This window comes from Schistocerca cancellata, chromosome 3, assembly GCF_023864275.1.
Source record: "Schistocerca cancellata isolate TAMUIC-IGC-003103 chromosome 3, iqSchCanc2.1, whole genome shotgun sequence".
NCBI lineage: Eukaryota > Metazoa > Arthropoda > Insecta > Orthoptera > Acrididae > Schistocerca > Schistocerca cancellata.
Window position 1 is genome coordinate 571,139,559 of NC_064628.1, and position 21,440 is coordinate 571,160,998.

Genomic DNA, 21,440 nt, shown 5'->3' on the forward strand with positions numbered 1-21,440 from the left:
AGGATTCAAACCTGCGACCGTAGCAGTCGCGCGGTTCCATACTGAAGCACCTAGAACCGCTCGGCCACCGCGGCGGGCTATTGAGGCAGGTGTTGGGCTTGTGTGACGGGACGGCATATGTAATCAGACATCTCTCCCTCACCTCGCAGCATCCACACTGCGATATGTCAGATGAGATGCTTTACACAGAACCAGGAAACGTGAAACAGCTCGCTCGGGGTGAGACGGTCTAGTTGGAACCTGGCAGCCAGGCGAGTTGATGGCTAGCACAGTTTCGACAGTTAACAGTCACCAACTTTGAGACTAGCAGCGATACCAAGAAGAGCGAAACAGACCGGTTCCTGGTTTGCAAAACATTATAACCTCAATTGCGGCCTGCTACAAACCTTTGGACTTAAGGTGCGCGTGAGGGAATGAGCGTGTTGTGTGATTCAGCGACCGATCGGACCTGGAGGCGGAGGGCCTCTGTGTTGGTCTGTCGGCTTCACGCTCTCCTTCCTGGATCATTTATGGATATGTCTGGTAAGCTTCCGATTTGGGTTATCGGATACGAGCGAGCCGAGAATCGATAGTAACCATACCTGCGATTGCCATTTCTTGTACAGTGCTGTGACTGTTTAGTCGGGAGTTTTCTTGTTGGTTGTACCAGGTTCACGTCCGGCATAACCTCGAACTTTTGGTTATTGATCCCGCTTCAGTCACTGCTCAGGGAAGATGTGTGTGTACTCGTAAAAAACTACTGTACTCGCACATTTATTTAATGCTTCAATCTGGGTGTTATTTGTGAAGTTCGGTCTCATCTTCCTAGATGCCTATAGTGTGGCGATGTTGAAAGGTGGCTACACTGAGTCACAGCGCCAGAGATTGCGCCAAAGAGTATTATTCAGCCGCCTGCACTGGCAGTGCTTGTTGAGAAGTCGTAGTGGAGAGTGCTTGTCGAGAAGTATGCAATGTATTTGTATCAGTGCGGTGTTACATGTTAAGTCGGTTCATGTCGTGTGCAACGTAATGCATGTACTATTACTGGCGAGCACTATTCCGTATATTATCTTATTGGATAATTTCGTTTTTATTGTTTGTTAGGGTGAGCCTCTCAATCTTAATCATTATGTCTCATTTAGTCAGGACTTTATTTTCCGTTTGTTAATACGATCTTATACGTGGCTGTAATTTTATTCTAAAGGTTATGTTCTGCCTGTTGCTAGTCAGGTATTCGTTAGCCAACCGAACGCGTTATATTGGGGTTCAGTACCCCGCTTCGCGGGGTTGTTACTTGCCTGCCCATCGTCCACATGACACGACTTTAGTACGGCTTGTGGTTGGCAGTCGAACTTCCTGCACAGCAACTGTATTAGGAACTGTGTTCAGATTGCAGCCGCCTTACAAGTTTCATTGATTTGACTCCGTTAACTCACTGAAAACTTATTTATTCGTTTTTCGTGTTGTAATTTTGACTTCCCTACTGCGACGTTCAGTCTATGGTAGAGGCCTGGCCCAATTCCGATGCTAAAGTCTGTATTTCTCTGTTAATTAGGCAACCATCAGTGTTTCTTTTGGTGGGACTTGGGTGAAATTTGCCTGGTTAATAGAGCAGCGGCAGTTTCCGATAGAGGAGGCAAGTTCACGCCCGACCGAATGACCACCAGGATTCAGGTGGTCCTGCAGTACTTAATCTTTTCGAGCCCACTACGCATTGCCAAGACATTGATGTACAACACGTGCATGTAATTATTTGTCTCTCAATCCCTACACTTGTACTGCAGCCCTCCATTCAGGTTTCTTTTTTCAGCTCATGTAAACTGTTGAAGTGTTAACCAGCTAATTGACCAGTTGAGTATTTACTACATTTATTTCGTTAAATGTGTTTATGCAAGTGTGACTTGGCCAACTGAATCATTATTAATCTCATTTCTGGTATGAGCTGCTGGTGTCTGAAGTGGAGAAACAGTAGTAGATTTAAAATTGGTTAATTTTATGAAGGTTCCCATTCGTTTTTTGTATTATTCAGGACTCAACACTTAACATTAGTTTAGTTTGGTTATTTCTACTGCGTTTCTTGTGCACCTCTGCTATCCGGCAGTATTGTATGGTGCTTATTTGCGTAGTATACTTTATTTTCGATTGTAAATCTTAAAATTTCTTTCATGAAAGAAGTTTTAGCTATTTTATTCTACTGCTTCAGTTGTTATTATTGTATTTGTTCTGTGTGGTACAGTTTTATGATTGTAAATTATTCTGTTTGCCAGTAGTCAATACCACTGTAGGTTTTTTCCGATAGATGATTAATAACTCTAACGTAGTGTTTTCTGTTAAAATAAAGTGAAAGTTTACAACAGGAATTACATAGAGTGTCCCTCTGGCCCTGTCATTCCTACCATAGGCCGCCTGATGCGGGTACTGCAGCCCATTCTTGTAGAAGAGCGTGGTTGACTCTGACATAAGGATTGAGATCCACTGAGCATCATTCGTGCTACTACATTTAGTTACAGTTTAATACTCAGTTTTGTATCTTTCCTATTAGACACAGTTTCTGTTGGTCTGAAATTTGGGTTCCAGGTGCGTTTCTTTCCATGTGGTCTACATTCACGTTCGGGGTGGGCTGTTTAAAAAAGAAACAGCTACAGTGTGAGTATCCCATCCGTGGAATCACGCGAACTATCAATGTTACTTCACTTGGAAGTGAGAGCGTCAGTCCACGTGATAGAATAACAGATAGAGCAGAAGAGTGTTGCGCTTCAATAATGTTGCGCTTCCCTCTCTGAACTTCAGAAAACACTTCAGTGCCTAAAAAGCAGTGTTCCTTCCATCTCATGCCCAACTGTATAGAATGCAGGGGCAAATTGAGCATTGGTTAAGGCGGGCTGAAGATTATCGACTTGAGATTGAACAGGATGGTCAGTTCACACATTGGTTTAAGCCACTTAGAGTGGAGGGCGATCAGGGAAACTGAAGTTACCGAACATCTGGAGTTATTCATGTCGCCCGGAACTGGTGATATTGAGAAATCTCCTGCCAGATTTGCTAATATGACCAGTCCTTTTCTGAGTGTGTTGGATGGCAGAGAAGGCCTCGCTCTAGACACGCAATAGGAGTTGGTTAATTTTTTTTATTGGATTCCATTAAACTAGAGGAACAAGTAATGGTTTGCGAGATGTCGTCGGAAACATTTTCCAGCTGTTTTTTTCTATGTGTCAGGAGTCCTCGGCCGAAATGGTCGACACGATTTTATATACCAGGGGTCATTAAAAGAACTGTGTGTGCAGATTACGAAGGAGCGTTTGTCCATAGAGTAAACAATGACCTAGTCAAATATTATTTATTTCGGTTGCTGAAGAGGGATGAGGATTTAGTTCACTACGTTCTTGAAGTACGTATGGCAACCAAAGCTTTTGACCTACAGATGTCCCCTGAGTGTGAGGTTGTTAATACTATCATCAAGGTATTAAGCCAGAGGATCGTTACAGGGTTCTGTTTGCTGAGGGCCCGTGACTTATTGCGACGTGAATCATCTGGTTACTCTTGTGGAGAGGGTTAAATAAGCCGACGAATGGAAAGTCTGTGAGAGGGTTCCATCTCAAGCTTCTGCCAACCCCACTCCAGGAGCGGGTTCCGCTAATAACGTGCCGCTCGTTAAACGTCGTTGGTATAATTGTGGTCAGCAGGAACATTTTGCTCACCGATGCGAGTCCGGTGGAACGGAACGTCTTAACAGCTGACACCAGAAGATGGCCCGGGGTGTTACCGGTTCGGTATTGTCATGTCACTGTAATCAACTTCAAGTCGTGACTAACAGTTTCTTTCGTGTGCTCTTACGTTGATCATGTGCTTTTGTGTGCTTTCTCAAACTCGGGTGGTAAAGTTTAGATAACGAGTCGTCGGTGGTGTTCCAGACGCCGGCACATTTGTAAGCTCCCCAATTAAAAACCCGTAGGCATATGTTGCAGGGCTGTTAATCGTCAAACTCTTCCCCTCATTGGTCGTGTACGCGTATCTTGTCAGATTGGTGAGTTTTTGTGGCCCGTGGAAGTTTTTGTGCCGAAGTGACTCACGCCTAACCTTTTACTGGGAAGCTATTATGTTCATCGTACTGCGCTCGCGCTAGATTATGCATGCCGCCGATTTTATTTCAGATTTCGCGCCGAAGTGAAATTCTGTTCGTGTCAACTTTCTAAAGGGGTGAGATCGTGTAAAAACCAATCTGTACTAAGGTGCACCTGACTACCAGTCAAGCTCAAGGTCTTGATAGATTTACTGAGTAGCTTTCCCGAAGTACTCACAGACGAATGAGGTGTTACCAACCGTTTTGAATCTAGTATTTTATTGTCTTACCAGATAACGGCTAGACAGTTACCGTAGTGATTGTCCCCACCCAAAATGAAGGCGCAGGTGCGAGTTGGTTAACAAAATGCTCACGGAGTGAGCTATATGGCCACTTGCCTCACTTATTCCTCCTCAGAATTGTTTGTCGTGAAGAACAATGGAGGGGGATTTCGACCAGTTCTGGACGTCCGTGTTCTTAATCAAAAGATCATTTTGGAGTCCATTCCCCTTCCAGATTTTCACGGTTGTTATTTTTCTTTCTGGGTGCTCGTTAGCTTTGATGTTTGTTTTGAATCAGGCCTACTACCAAGTTCCTTTCGCTGAAGAGTCCAAGATTGTAGTACAGCTTTCTGTACTGACTGGAACTTATTTGAGTTTAACCTGATTTTTTTGGCCTGTTAAGGGGTGCAGTGGTTTTTTCCAGGTTGATTGATTACGTGTTTGGGTTTCTCAAGTTTAAAATGTATCTAGAACAGTCTGGATGTTGTCGTCATTAATAGTGACGATCATTGGGAGCGTCTAAGTCGTGTTCTTGAGCATTTGAGATAAGCGGATCTTACTGTCAAACCATCTAAGATTACCTTAGGCCAATGTGAGATATCATTTCATGGACATTTAGTTTAGGCAGAATGGGTTAGGACTGACAAGTCAAGGGCCAAGGCCATTTATTGTTTCCCCCCATCCAAAATCAAGAAGAGTGTTGCGCACGTTATTGTGGTGACCAATTACTTTCGGAACTTCTTCCCCAAATTCGCGGTCTGGCTGCCTTTGAATCTTTAGCGAAAGAACTATGAACCCCCCCCCCCCCCCCCCCCCGAGGGCTGATGGCCGACAAGTCGCCACTGATTCTTTGAAAATCACATTGAGCTACGCTCCGATTTTGGCGCATCCTGACTCCGACTCTGTTTGTCGTCGAGAAGAAACACGCCACTTAAACGAGTTGGAAGAGCTAGCGGTTCTATTTCAAATGGAGAAATTCAGGTTTTATTTGGATCATCGGGAGTTCAACGTTGTTGCCGATACCGTGAGGAGTGTGGTAACGTTGTTGCCAATAGCCTGTGCCGTATGTCCGGGGATCATGGGAAGAGTCTCCAGTTAGGTGAGCACAACTCGAGGGACGTTTCTGTGAATGCTCTGCTTACTGACATTCCCAAGCTGTATTGCGACATCTTGCAGAGGCAGCACGGTGGTCGCAAACTAGGCCCCCATTAGGAATCAGCTGAAGTCGAGGCAACCCGTTCTCCGTTATGAGCTGCGGAAGGGCCTACCATGCTACAGGGGTCCACGGGAAGAAGAGATTAGGTTCTGACTGCCCACAATTCTCGTTCCTGCTATCTTTAAATATTTTCACATCTCTGTGGCTGGGGAACATTAGGGAGTCGACAAGACCATCCACAAAATACGTAATTCGCTCACCTGTCCCTCCTTGCATCAGCGTGTCAGGAAGATGGTTAACCAGTGCCTGGAGTGTCAGATAGCGAACCCACCACGATGTGGAGCACTTTTTTATTGATTATGTCGGTTGCTCTACCCACCCAATGTGGATATCTTTATATGTTTGTTGCAGTCGATGGTTTTACACGGTTAAGCTGGCTGTTGCCTAGTAGTGCTTTTTTGTGGTCATCCGTCTTCCGACTGGTTTGATGTGGGCCGCCACGAATTCCTCTCCTGTGCTAACCTGTTTATCTCAGAGTTGCACTTGCAACCTATGCCCTCAGTTATTGTATTCCAATCTGAGCCTTGCTTTGTATTTTTTCCCCTCTACAGCTTTCTCCAGTACCATGGAAGTCATTCCGTAATGAAAGAGATGCGCTATCTTCCGGTCCCTTCTACTTGTCAGTGTTGTCCACATATTCCTTTCCACTTCAATTCTGCGCAGAACCCCGTCACTCCTTACCTTATCAGTCCACCTAATTTTAAACATTTGTCTGTAGCACCAGATCTCAAATTAATAGACTCTCTTTTGTTCCTGTTTTACGACCGTTCATGTTTCACTAACATAGAAATTACTTCCTCAAAGTAAGGTCTATGTTTGATACTACTGGACTTTTCTTGGCCATGAATGCTCTTTTTGTCAGTGCTAGTCTGATTTTGATGTCCACCTTGCTCCGTCTGTCATTGGTTGTTTCGCTGCCTAGGTGGTAGAATTCCTTAATTTCATCTACTTCATTACCATCAATCCTGATGTTAAGTTTCTCGCTGCTACTTCTCATTACTTTCGTCTTTCTTTGATTTACTCTCAATCCATATTCTGTACTTATTAGACTGCACATTCTGTTCAGTGTATCATGTAATTATTCTTGCTTTCACTGAGGATAGCAATGTAATCAGCAATCTTATTATTGATAACCTTTCACTTGAATTTTAGTCCTCCTCCTGAACTTTTATTTTATATCCCTCATTGCTTCTTTGATGTACAGATTGAGCAGTAGGACCATAAGACTACATCCTTGTCTTACGCCATCCTCAATCCGAGTGCTTCGTTCTTCTAGGTCGTCCACTCTTCTTATTCCCTCCTGATTCCTGTACATATTGTATATTACCCGTCTCTCCCTATACCTTACCCCTATTTTACTCAGACTTTCGAACATCTTGTGCCATTTTATTTTGACGAACGCTTTTTCTAGGTCAACAAAATTTATGAACGTGTTTTTATTTTTCTTTAGTCTTGCTTCCATTATCAACCGCAACGTCAGAATTGCCTCTCTGGTGCCTTATCTTTCCTAAAGCCAAACTGACCGTCATCTAACAGATCGTCAGTTTTCTTTTCCGTTATACTGTGCATTATTCTTTTCAGCAACTTGGACGCTTGAAGTGTTAAGGTGACTGTGAGATAGTTGTCGCATTTGTCAGCTCTTGCAGTCTTCGGAACTCAGTGGATGATATTTTTCGTAAACTCAGAATATACGTCGCCAGACTCAAAAACACTACACACCTTCGTGAATAGTCTTTTTGTTGAGACTTCCCCCAATTATTTTAGAAATTCTGATGGAATGTTATCTATCTCTACTGCCTTATTTGATCACTAAACTGACTCCTCTTTCTTTTTCTTTTACATCAGATAAATTTTCCCCCTCTCAGACGTCTTCAATGTACTCTTTTCACCTATCTGCTCTCTCCTTTGCATTTAACTATGGAATTTCCGTTGCACTCCTAATGTTAGCACCCTTGCTTTTAACGTCAACGAAGGTTATTTTGACTTCCGTGCATACTGAGTCAGTCGTTCAAATGGTTCAAATGGCTCTTAGAACTATTGGACTTAAATTCTAAGGTCATCAGTCCCCTAGAACTTAGAACTACTTAAACCTAACTAACCTAAGGACATCACACACACCCATGCCCGAGGCAGGATTCGAACCTGCGACCGTAGCGGCCGCGCGGTTCCAGACTGTAGCGTCTAGAACCGCTCGGTCACTCCGGCCGGCGTCAGTCGTTTCTACAACCGTTTCTTTTTCGATTTCCTCACATTTTTCATGCAACCATCTCGTCTTACCTTCCATGCACTTCCTATTTATTTCATTCCTCAGTGACTTGTATCTCTGTATTTCTGAATTTCCCTGAATATTTTTGTACTGCCTTGTTTCATTGATCAGCTGAAGTATATCTATTTGTACCCATAATTTTTCATAGTTACTGTCTTTGTACCAATGTTTTTTTTTCCTACTCCAGTGATGGCCCTTGTTAGAGATGTCCATTCGTCTTCAATTGTACTGCCTACCGAGCTATTGCATATTGCTGCATTCACAGCCTGGAGAATCTTAAATAAGATAACGCCAAAGAAATATAAGCAATAGTCTCTCACGAGGGAACAGAAGGTTGTCACGCTTCACCACAACATAATAGTTCACGAGAAAATAAATGAATCAGAAAGTACTGAATTTGCAGTAACTTATTCTGCAATACTAAATTTTGAAAGTAACGTTAAATGGAGTCGCTGGTTTAATAATTGACTGGCTTAACTTAAACCTTATTATGTAAAAAAAATAGGTTTCAGTAACCTCAGTGTAAAATTTAGAAAAAGGCAAGCAGTTTACTCTTTGTTATTGAAATAGTGAACTGAATTTACTTTAAACAAATGAGCAACTTATTTTACTTTTAAAATAACAACAATAAAATACATATCAGGTCAGCAGAAGTCATTCGCTAAGCTGAATGCAGAATAAATGAAATTGCGCATTCTTAATTTGTGCTGTTGCATGGAAAGGAAAAGGGACCCCACTTGATAATTATGTCTGAGGACAGTGATAACACAGTTTCCTTACAAGTTTTAACTATTGCAAGTTATTATTCAGGTTAGCCATACTTCCTGAAATAAATGTTGCTAGGTAATGCCAACGTAAGTTTATACTTTGTCACTTAACAGTCTTACGATTTGTAGCTGTGCAGACGACGAGTAATGTAGCCGACGACAGCGCTGAGCTGCCGTTGTTGCTGCTACTGTTATTCGATGACAACCCCGAGTCGTCTCCAGAGCTACGGATATTTATGGCACAGGTAGTAGTCAGAACCGCAGCTTCCTCCGCCTGTCCGCTCCTACCGTGCGCTCAATGCTCAATGCGTCTACATTGACGCGAGCACAGCTGCACACCACGTCTGCGGCAGGGCCCAGAAAACACTTCCGCAATCTTTCGTGACACAAGCTGCTCTCTCCCTCTCCGCTCGACACGCGACAGAGACTCTCCGTGCGCAAAGATAAACAACGGCACGGCTACTGCCATTTCGTCGCTGCTATCGATACATTTAAATAAAGTTCCCTTGGCGATTACCCAGCAATTTGCAATATTTTCGATATAAATACAATCAATCACATACATAGATTACGTATTAAGTATAGTTCCTGTAATGAAGCTTACATTTTCAGAAGTGTATTATGTTGAAATACCCCTGTCGGCCGCTGTGGCCGAGTGGTTCTCGACGCTTCAGTTCGGAACCGAGCTGTTGCTGCGGTCGGAGGTTCGAAGCCTGCCTCGAGTATGGATGTGTATGATGTCCTTGAGTTAATTAGGTTTGAGTAGTTTTAGGTCTATGGGACTGATGACCTCAGATGTTAAGTCCCATAGTGCTTAGAGCCATTTGAACCATTTTTGAAATACCCCTCAGGTCCCAGTCCGTCATCATTTAGTCCACTCACGACCTCCTGCATAATGAGATTACTCTTCAGATAATCAAAGATAACTGGCGCATGGCCAAGACCAACATCCTAAGCGCCCATATGAGGGAACAGGCACAATATACCCAGCGTAGGCGTCCGGCGAATGTGCAGGTTTGAGATACGGTCTTCGTTAGGAACTTCAGACGTAGCAATACTTCAGGTAAAGCTTTGCAGGGTGTGCCTCTTGCGGAGATCAGAGACGAGGGCGGTGGCCGTGGGGCCAGGAACGTGGAACAGCTTGCTCGGTGCGAGGCGGCCGAGTTGTAACCTGCTTGCGAGGTGAGTTGTGCGCAGGTAGTTGATGGCTAGCTTCAGTTCTGCAGTTTACAGTAACCGCCTCTGAGCCTAGCAGCGATACGAGGAGGAGACACTCAGGCCAGTTCCTGGTTCGGAAAACATTATAACTTCAATTTCGACCTGCTGAAAATCTTTGAAATTAAGGGGCGCGTGCCGAGGAAAGGAGCGTGTTGTGTGCTTCAGCGAACGACAGGATCTGGAGGCGGGCTGTGGACCGCCGATGTGTTAAAGTTGTCTGTAAGCTCTGGATCGTCGTACGGATATGTCTCGTGACCTTCCGACTTGGGCTATGGAATGCGAGTGAGCCTAGCATCAACAATAACCATAGCCATGATTGCAGTTTCCTGTACTTGTACTGTGACTGTTTCGTCAGAGAATTTCCTTGTTGCTTGTTCGAGGTTCAATTTCGGTACCATATCAAACTTTTGGTCATTGATCCCGCTTCTGTCTCGAGGCAGGAAAGTTGCCTATGTATGCCTATAAAACTACTGTATTCGTTTATTTATTTAATGCTCCAATCTGGGTGTTATCTGCGTTCGGTCTCAACTTCCTAGCTGCCTGCTGCAAGGCGACGGATCTCTAGCGGCACGCAGTTGTATGTTATGTCGGTTTATTTAGTGTGCCACAACCTACTTGTACCATTACTGGAGCGCACCGTTTCATCTGTTGTTTATATTGCACGTTCATATTACCAACTTTGATTGCGTTGTTTATTTTTTCTGAGGTAGGCTTCTTAATCTAAATTGTTAAGTCCCTCTTACTGAGGACTGTATTTTGCTTTTGTTAATACTATCTTAAACGCGACTGTAATTTTAGTTAAAAGGTTATGCTATGTCTGCTGTCAGTCAGGTGTTCGTTAGTCAACCGAACGCGTTATATTGGGCTTTAGTGCCCCTTTTCAGATGGCAGTACCCCTCGCCCACGTGGCTGTAGTTTGGCACAAAGAAATTGTTCAAATGGCTCTGAGCACTATGCGACTTGACAGCTGTGGTCATCAGTCCCCTAGAACTTAGAACTACTTAAACCTAACTAACCTAAGGACATCACACACATCCATGCCCGAGGCAGGATTCGAACCTGCGACCGTAGCAGTCGCGCGGTTCCGGACTGAGCGCCTAGAACCGCTCGGCCACCGCGGCCGGCTCTAGTTTCGTACTGATTGTGGTTGTCAGTCGAACTTCTTCCTCGGTAACTGTATCATGAACGGTGTTTAGATTTTTTCCACCTTACAAGTTTCATTCATTTGACTCCGTTACCTCACTGAAAACTTATTTACTCGTTCTTCGTGTTGTTGTAATTTTGACTGTCCTACTGCGGGGTTCAGGCTGTAGTAGAGGCCTGGGCCAGTTCCTGTATTAAATTCTGTATTTCTCTGTTAATTAGGCAACCATTTTTGTTTATACTGGTGGTAATTCGATGAAATATGCCTGGTTGATAGGTCAGCCGCAGTGTCCGAAAGCAGATCCGAGTCCGCGCTCTACCGGACATTCAGCAGGATACAGGTCTTCCCGAACCCACTACGCCTTGCTAAGACAGGGCTGTATAGTACGTCCATGTATTTATTTGTGTCTTAATCATGGCGATCCTACAATACTCCCCCTTTTAGTACCTTCTTTTTTTATTTATAGTTCATGTAAGCTGTTGAAGTGTTAACCAGCTAATTTAGCGTTTGAGTAATTAAATAATTACAAGATTTATTTTCTTAAATGTGTTTATGCAAGTTTGGCCCACTAAATGGTTGTTAATCTTATTCCTTGTATGCACTGTTGGTTTTTAAACAGGCGGAACTGTAGGAGATTTAAGAACTGTTAATTTCATGAAGTTTCTCATTGTTTATTTGTACCAGTCAAGACGCAGTATCTAACATCAATTTTGTCTGGTTTTATTTCTTGCATTTCTTGTGCACCTCCGCTATCTGGCGGTGCAGTAATTTTCATATATGGTGCTTATTTGCGGATTTTACTTCCATTTTGAATTGTAAGTCCTCAAGTTCCTTTCGAGAAAGGATCTTAAGTCCTTTTATGGCACTGCTACAGTTTTAATTGTTGCTTTCCATATCTTTACTATTAATCCATCTGGTATTGTTATGTGATGTTAAATTATTCTGTTTCTTAGTAGTCAGTACCACTGGAGGTGTTTTTCCGATAGATGGTTAGTCTATATAAGTTAGTGTGTTCTATTAAAATAAAGAGACAGTTGACAACACGAATAGCGCTTAGTCTCTCTTTGGCCTAGTCCTTCCTCCCACAGACAAACTGACGTGGGTTCTGCGTCTCAGAGGTGGTGCCACCTATAAGTCCAATGTGTCCATTGGGTGTTCCATTGTCAGTCTGCCTTTCCACGTCAATGGAAAGCACAACAGTGGTCACCCTGCTGATAGTCCGTGGTGCGCCACACGCCATAGCACTGCCCATACGGAGACGTGTGTTCCTGCAGTCGAGGCCCTAGATATGTGACGTAGCTGTGCAGTCCTATACGGTGGTATCCATACACATCCATACATATTATGAAACTAGCTTAGCGCCCGCTGCTTCGATTGCGTAGCCTGTAAGGTCTGAACATTTTCTTTGCTTTTTCTTTGTGTGTGTGTGTGTGTGTGTGTGTGTGTGTGTGTGTGTTTCTTTAATCGGATTTTTTTTACTGTTCTCAAATTACAGCATTTTCTAAGCTTTTCACGCTAACTAGGGCCACAGAAGCATTGTCTTTCCCGAACGTATTTCGGAACAAAATGAAGTAGAAGGTCTTTGTCAGTTGTGCTTTTTGCGCTTTTGTAATGATATTTCTGTAGAAGCTTTCATACCTTAACATATAGTTCCTTGCAGCTAACTGAGAAGTGAAACACCAGTTTTCTTAGATCTGGCTTCAAAAATTTGTGAACATAACGACAAATTTTCTAAAGATCCTTCATCCCCTAATTCACCCTCTCAACGTGTTGAATTTCCAAAACCACTGAATCATATACTGTTCTGTAAACGAGAAGTTAAAATACCGGTTTTCATTGATGTAGCCTTGCAAATGCTTAAGTAGTTCTTGAACAATCATTTATAACCTTAAAGAACCCACTTCACCCATTATTTTACCCCCTTGGTGGTTGAATATCAGGGAACAGCGAAACACGTATCTTTTTCATTTCTAACCAAGAATCTAAATACCAACTTCCTAAGTTATGATTTTAAAAATACTTTCACAATGAAATATTTTCACAGAACATTTCACCCCCCGTGTCACCCCCTTAGGGATTGAATTTCCTGCGACAATGAAGCACTTATTTTTATTTCTATGGAGACGTCAAATACCAGTTTTCCTAAACAGAGGTTTAAAAATGCGTTAATTCTTCTTTCATAATGTTTTATTTTCGAAGAAACTTTTATTCACCGTATACTCAAACAGTTATTTTTTATTTCTGACTGAGAAACTAAATGTCAGTTTTCTTAGTTCTGGCTTCAGGATTGGCTTCATAGTGATATATTTTCAAAATGCCTACCATTCCCTGTTTCACCTTCTTAGGACTGGAATTTGGAACAATCCCTTCTTAAAGGATGCATATGGTATAAGCTGAACACCCTCTGCAAAGTTTTATTTTTTCATTGCTATCCGAGGGCCGGATACCAGTTTTCAACGATTTACCTAGCAAAGGGCTGGGGGTGCGAGTGAAAAAGCAGTGTAGTCCATGACGCTCGAAAGCCTATACTTCATTCATCCAGTGTTTGCGAATAATAACACTTAGTGTCCTGCAACCAATATTCACAACCTTTATGAAACTTTTTCTCGCTGACGACCTACACAAAATGCTACATTTTTGCAGTTAATGCAGTAATACTGCCGCATGAAGCATGACGTTGTAATTTATTTCTTCTTTGCTAATTACTATATTCGCCACATATTTTTCATATATCACTGCCACAACACGTTGTTCAGGAGATATGACGTCATGAACACTGAGATGCATCTGAAACTGCCACCTCATGCATGTCGTTGAAATATCTTACTTCGATGTTTCTAACGTTATTCGCGAAATTTTTCACAGGCGGTATCCACATCTGCCGCTAAATGTACCTACAAAAATGTCATTCTACGACATATAACTCTGGAAGTACGACCTCAGATATCGAGATACGAGAAAAAACTACCTCATCATGTGTAGGGTTTTAATTTATTGCTTCTTTACTACTGATTCTATTTGCAACACATTTCACACACACTATCCACGTATATCGCTGAAGAGACCAAAAAAATATATCTCATTATACAACAGACGTGAAGTACTGGTACGGGTAAAAAAGAGCGGCATGCTATATGACGTTTTAATTTGTGACTTCATTACTACTCATTTACTACCAATTCTATTTGTAACACTTTTCGTGTGCAGTAGCTAATTACACAAGTGAATATACCGAATAAATTATGTCAGTACGCAGAACATTGATCGGGAAACACGACATCAGAAACTGAACTACGTGAAAATGAAATTGCAGTACGAAATTCGCTAGAGATGCAGAGATGGACAAATACAAGTGAAATATGTTAAACACAGGAGAAATTATATGGCATGTGTGTACGTGGGCAAAACCATGGGTAAAAAGCTCATCCTAAACCCCTGGAACAATTTCAACCAAGTGTGGTATACACACTTGTTACGATCCGGGAAGAAATGCTGTGAGGGTACGAACCACTATATTCCTATTGGTGTGAGAGTGATAACGTGGAGAGAGACGGGAGGAGGGGGAGAGGACAGACAGCAAGAGAAAGGAGGAGATTGACACACATGGGAGGGAGGAAGATATACACTCCTGGAAATTGAAATAAGAACACCGTGAATTCATTGTCCCAGGAAGGGGAAACTTTATTGACACATTCCTGGGGTCGGATACATCACATGATCACACTGACAGAACCACAGGCACATAGACACAGGCAACAGAGCATGCACAATGTCGGCACTAGTACAGTGTATATCCACCTTTCGCAGCAATGCAGGCTGCTATTCTCCCATGGAGACGATCGTAGAGATGCTGGATGTAGTCCTGTGGAACGGCTTGCCATGCCATTTCCACCTGGCGCCTCAGTTGGACCAGCGTTCGTGCTGGACGTGCAGACCGCGTGAGACGACGCTTCATCCAGTCCCAAACATACTCAATGGGGGACAGATCCGGAGATCTTGCTGGCCAGGGTAGTTGACTTACACCTTCTAGAGCACGTTGGGTGGCACGGGATACATGCGGACGTGCATTGTGCTGTTGGAACAGCAAGTTCCCTTGCCGGTCTAGGAATGGTAGAACTATGGGTTCGATGACGGTTTGGATGTACCGTGCACTATTCAGTGTCCCCTCGACGATCACCAGTGGTGTACGGCCAGTGTAGGAGATCGCTCCCCACACCATGATGCCGGGTGTTGGCCCTGTGTGCCTCGGTCGTATGCAGTCCTGATTGTGGCGCTCACCTGCACGGCGCCAAACACGCATACGACCATCATTGGCACCAAGGCAGAAGCGACTCTCATCGCTGAAGACGACACGTCTCCATTCGTCCCTCCATTCACGCCTGTCGCGACACCACTGGAGGCGGGCTGCACGATGTTGGGGCGTGAGCGGAAGACGGCCTAACGGTGTGCGGGACCGTAGCCCAGCTTCATGGAGACGGTTGCGAATGGTCCTCGCCGATACCCCAGGAGCAACAGTGTCCCTAATTTGCTGGGAAGTGGCGGTGCGGTCCCCTACGGCACTGCGTAGGATCCTACGGTCTTGGCGTGCATCCGTGCGTCGCTGCGGTCCGGTCCCAGGTCGACGGGCACGTGCACCTTCCGCCGACCACTGGCGACAACATCGATGTACTGTGGAGACCTCACGCCCCACGTGTTGAGCAATTCGGCGGTACGTCCACCCGGCCTCCCGCATGCCCACTATACGCCCTCGCTCAAAGTCCGTCAACTGCACATACGGTTCACGTCCACGCTGTCGCGGCATGCTACCAGTGTTAAAGACTGCGATGGAGCTCCGTATGCCACGGCAAACTGGCTGACACTGACGGCGGCGGTGCACAAATGCTGCGCAGCTAGCGCCATTCGACGGCCAACACCGCGGTTCCTGGTGTGTCCGCTGTGCCGTGCGTGTGATCATTGCTTGTACAGCCCTCTCGCAGTGTCCGGAGCAAGTATGGTGGGTCTGACACACCGGTGTCAATGTGTTCTTTTTTCCATTTCCAGGAGTGTACACAGAAAGAGGAGAGAGGGTAATGTGTAGGGAGAGGGGGAGGAGTAAATGGACAGAGAAAGAAGAGAGTAATACATGTACAAAGACAGGAGGGTGAGGTGGGGATGTTCAGAGAAAGGGTAGAAGGATGAGGTGAACACAGAGAGGGGGGAGGGAATTTAAGCAGAAAGGGAGGAGAAGGAGACGGACAGTGAGAGGGAAGAGGGGGAGACGGACAGAGAAAGGAAACAGGAAGATATGGACAGATAGGGGGAAGAAGTAGACAGAGAGATATTGGAGTAGGAGATGGACAGAGAGGGGGTAAGGGATCAGATGAACAGAGAGAGGTGGATGGAGGTGGTGAAGTAACAGCAGACTGGAATAAAAAGGCTGACATATCAAAAAGTCATGGGACAGCGATGTGCACATATAAAGATGGCTGTAGTGTCAATAATGTTCCGAGAATACCAGATTTCAGGCATTACCTTTCACCACAGACAACGCATTGGCCGACGCTCTTCACTTAACGAGCGAGTGCAGGGATGTTTCCGTAGAGTTGTCAATGCTAACAGGCAAGCAACTCTGCGTGAAATAACCACAGAAATCAACGTGGGACGTACGCCGAGCTTATCCATTAGGACAGTGCGATGAAATTTGGCGTTAAGAGGCTATGGCAGCAGACGACAGAGCGAGTTCGTTTGCTAACAGCACAACTTCGCCAGGAGCGCCTCTCCTGGGCTCGTGACCCTAGTCGGCTGGAATATCGTGGCTTGGTCGGACGAGTCCAGATTGCTGTTGGTAAGAGCTGATGGCCGGGTTCGAGTGTGGCGCAGGCCCCAGGAATCCATGGAGCCAAGCTGTCAAAAAGGCACTAAGCAAGCTGGTGGTGGCTCCTTGACTGCATGGACAGTGTTTACATGGTGTGGGCTGGGTCCTCTCTTCCAACTGAATCGATCATTCACTGGAAATGGTTGTGTTCGGTTACTTAGAGACAGTTTGCACCCATTCATGGACGATGGAATTTTATGGACGATTGTACCCCATGTCACTGGGCCACCATTGTTTTCGATTGATCTGAAGAACATTCTGGACAATTCGAGTGAATGATGTGGTCACCCTGATCGCCCTACATCAATCTCATGAAAATTTTATAGAAAATAATCGGGAAGCCAGTTCGTGCAGAAAGTCCTGCACCGGTAACACTTACGGAGTTATGGGCGGCTATAGAGGCAGCATGGCTCAGCATTTCTGCAAACGACTTTCGACTAGCAGAGTCCATACCATGTAGAGCTGCTGCACTATACCGGGCAAAAAGAAGTATTTGGAGGTATTGCATGACTCTTGTAACGTCAGCGTAGAAACCTGGGCAATGCATGGTACTCAGCTAGTGAATTATATGTTTGTCCATTCGAGTGTTGGTCGCCCGGAGACGTTGAGGCATATCCCGTGTTCTCGCGACAATGATGGAATGCCGACCAACGGCAACAGAAATATCGAGGAACGATAATCCACAGTCTACAAGGCAAGATCGTGCCGCAGTCGAACTGCAGCACATACTGCTTGACGATTCTCCTTTTTATTAGAGTTACAGCATGTTGTACTAACAGACAAGAAACTGATCTCTGTATAAGGAAACAGCTGCGTAATCTCTCCTTACGTATCGTGCAGAATACACAGGGTACTCCTGCATTTTTATGCAGTAGCATTCAAATGCTAATAATTTGCATGTTAAGTTATGCTGTATGCTTCATATCAATTTAACTTTTGCATGCTGGTTTTACGATTTTTAAGTTTGAATAGCCAACCAAGTATGTAAAATGTTAATTACAGGAGAGGGTCTTTATTACAGTGAGAAGTTATTTATTAATATCTATTTGTCAATAGATCGACAAGAAATGGTGCTACGTGGTACAAAACGAATTCTCTTCGACTTCACAGTATTCCGGTTTACTGAAAGAAGGTATTTGAAAACAATTTCGTGCTGCGGATATTCTCTTTTCGCATATGCCATTTACTCTGCTAAAGTTTACTCACTGTTTTATCAGGGGCGAAAAATTTTAACTAGGGACGTCCTAATTAGTGTCTTTGTAGGACAGTACACAGTAGTAATTAACACCCGTTATTAAACTTTTGAACTGCTTGCTGCAACCCAATGCGGTCTTCTGTCAGGTTAGATGTAATTTTCGGAACGCTGCGTCGATATAAAAGTTTACGGTACCTAGGAGGCTAACTAATTAGTAGATATTTATTGTAATGTGTCTCCTAAGTAATTAATCATATAACCAATTATGACATCTGTTCAAAAATGTTCAAATGTGCGTGAAATCTTATGGGACTTAACTGCTAAGGTCATCAGTCCCTAAGCTTACACACTCCTTAACCTAAATTATCCTAAGGACAAACACACACACCCATGCCCGAGGGAGGACTCGAACCTCCGGCGGGACCAGCCGCACAGTCCATGACTGCAACGCCTTATGACATCTGTAATGCCAATGATGTATAAATACAGCGTCTCACGAGAGAAAGTCCATCATGGCAATATTCTCTCTAGTGGTTACTGTACAAACTGTAATCATGGGTGAAATTATCTGTCAATACACAAAGACCTGTTCTTTTTAATGTATCACCTTACATACGTTCCTGATATTACTGCTTTCATCAAAGATACTGCAGCTTATATAGGCCGTCTCTAATAATGTACTTTATTCATGGCGTGACTTCACTGGGTGTATGTTTGTTTTATTATGACCGCTGTGTTCACAGGATCATTAGTTCAGTTTAATAATTGAATTAATAGTTATTTATTAAAATAAAATACCAAGCTAGAAAAAGTAAGACGATGTTTCTAAATGGAATCAGCAGGCACACTTATAACTGTATGACTAGTTTCGAGTTGCTAACAAAAAATTCAGTTCCACAAGAAGGGACATTTTCGACTGTGCAACTAAAGGTTTATGGTACTCTTCTTAATCTTTTCCGTCAGTATTGTGGTATTACGTCTTTCATATTTAATTCATGTTAAAAGAACATAAAAACACTGTTACAAGTGCAGACTATCGTTAGAATGAATCAGATCTAGAAAATTTCTGTCTGAAAATGTGTCACTGAGTGACAGCAACAGTAATGTACGAAAATCATACTGCTCTGTATCAAATTGTTGCCTCTAGTGACTACACCACAGAGTAGAAGTCTGTCATTTTTAAACTTGCCTCGCCATTTGTAGTACGTTATTACAAAATAGTGATGCACTATGTCACACGTGTCTGCCGGCGCGTGCTTCTGTGTAATTCTTGAGCTTTTGTTGGATTTTTCATAGCTGACCCAAGTAGATAAGGTTGTTGCTTGTTTGCTAGTCACATCGCCAGCAGATATATTGGCTAATTTATTCCAATAAATGTATTTCACCAGAGGTCTTCTTCCTATGTGCCCTATTCTTGACGTTGTGAGAAGCTAATGCAATAGTGCCCAACTATGTGGGGATCAAATTAGTGTACTGAGACTTCCTAGATTCCATTGAGGATTACATCGGTAGGGTCCACATGCCAGGAGGCAACAAGTTTTGCTGTGAATATGGAGGAGACGAGGCCCATATTAACACACACAGCCGCTTCGCATATAACAAACCCACGCTGGGGAATCACCAAGATAAATATAGCATTCATAAGATTCCGAAAACCAAACATTTTGCTACAGGTACCTACTTAACAAATAGAGGAAAGTAAGAGAAGCCATCAAGATAGAAACGAAGGAACTTGTTGTGCTGGTGAGCCACAGTTCTCACTAAATTTCATATACAGTTAAATGGCAGAGGAGAAGAGTAGCTTAAAAAAATACTGCTATTATTTACTGATGAATTCCCAAGGGAATTTGGAAAGCAAATGCTTATAAACCTTCAAAGAAGTATCTCATTATATTACATGAGAAATAATACTGTTTTATCAGGAACAAGCTGCAAATTTGAAACATATGTACTACAGAAGTCTCTGTTTGTATAAACACTGGGAAGCTCAGTATTCACGCAAGTGTAAAGCCATTATTCTTATTGAGCCGTACTTTGAATTGGGAGAAGGTCTAGAACGAAGTAAGTGAAAAGATAGCATCGAATTTTGGTTAAAAAAGATGTCTATACTTAAACTGAATGTTACTGCAAATACTCGAAGTATTTGTTTACCTGGTGTAGGAACTGATATTGTTTCCTTTTTTATCTACCTGTTTTTATCTGAACGGGTGCATTGTATCACCGTCGTTTTAAAAGCAACGTTGTTACTTTGCTGTATTCGAAATGTGTTCGCCTGTGGAAACCTTGAGCCATAAGCAGAGAGACGGAGGAAATCGCCACAGCAGAGCTCGGAAACCCTGTTGTTTTCCACAAATGCACAAGATGACGCAATTCGTTTTTATGGCTGCAGGACGTGGCAATGTTGGCACAATAAAGGTACTAATCGAAGAGGCCTGACAAACCGACGACTTGAGGACATGATGTGTGTAGATACTGAAAGAAGAAGGGAGCCCCGAAGATCAGCAGGAGTACCTAGTGTTTGTGTGTCTTTTATAGGGAGAAGAGAAGGAGACACATAATTCCTACGACAGTTGTTGGCAAACCATTTGATTCGCGAGGTGAAGAATCCAAGATTCCCAAACAGGCTGATGTACATGCACTCAGAAAAATGTGCTTGACAATAGGTGACGTCCGCCGGGACGCAGCGAGAGGCTCTGCACGTGGCCGTAGGAAATGACCATCAGGGACTGCTAACTGATAGCCGCCTGCCGCCTGCCGCCTGCCGCCTGCCGCCTCCACAGGTGCAGCTGGGAGATGCAATAACACAGGTCAGCACATTTCAATAACACCCACTCCATCACTCCAGTAACATTCAGCCTGCCATTAATTCATTTGGCTAAAAGAAACCAAGACCACAAAGATAAAGTGAACCAAGGATAACAGTTATCGCAAATGGCATGTTATTGTTCCATTTTCTTCATTTTCTGCGTGATATAAATATGATAACAGTTTCAGAATATGTTAAAGCGTAGCTGCAGTTAATCTATCTATAGTCTAAATAGATCTATTGAACGAAACTAGCAAATAGTTGTAATGTACTCTGTAGACTTTTTTGAAGGTAACGCACCTAATTCTTTAGTTGTTACTAATTTTCAAATGCTCCCTTCAAGTATAATTATTCTGCTTTCAGGATACATAAAATACATAAATTAGCCCTTCTAAGTTGCGCTCATCAATTTTGTTTTTACTATTTACTATTTAAATCTCAGTGTAGTGCGTTAATCTGTCACCACCTGTTCAACTTTACTCTCTTGTACGATGTATGATGCATCTGTGAAGAGCTCCAATTTGTTGGTTTAACGTAACCAGCCGCTACCACGAGGGCACAACACCAGACTGCGTGTACAAAATGCCCAGTCAGACTGCTCATTCGCGGTCACTACTATTATAATTACGTGTAATTCAGTCACAGCTACTCTAT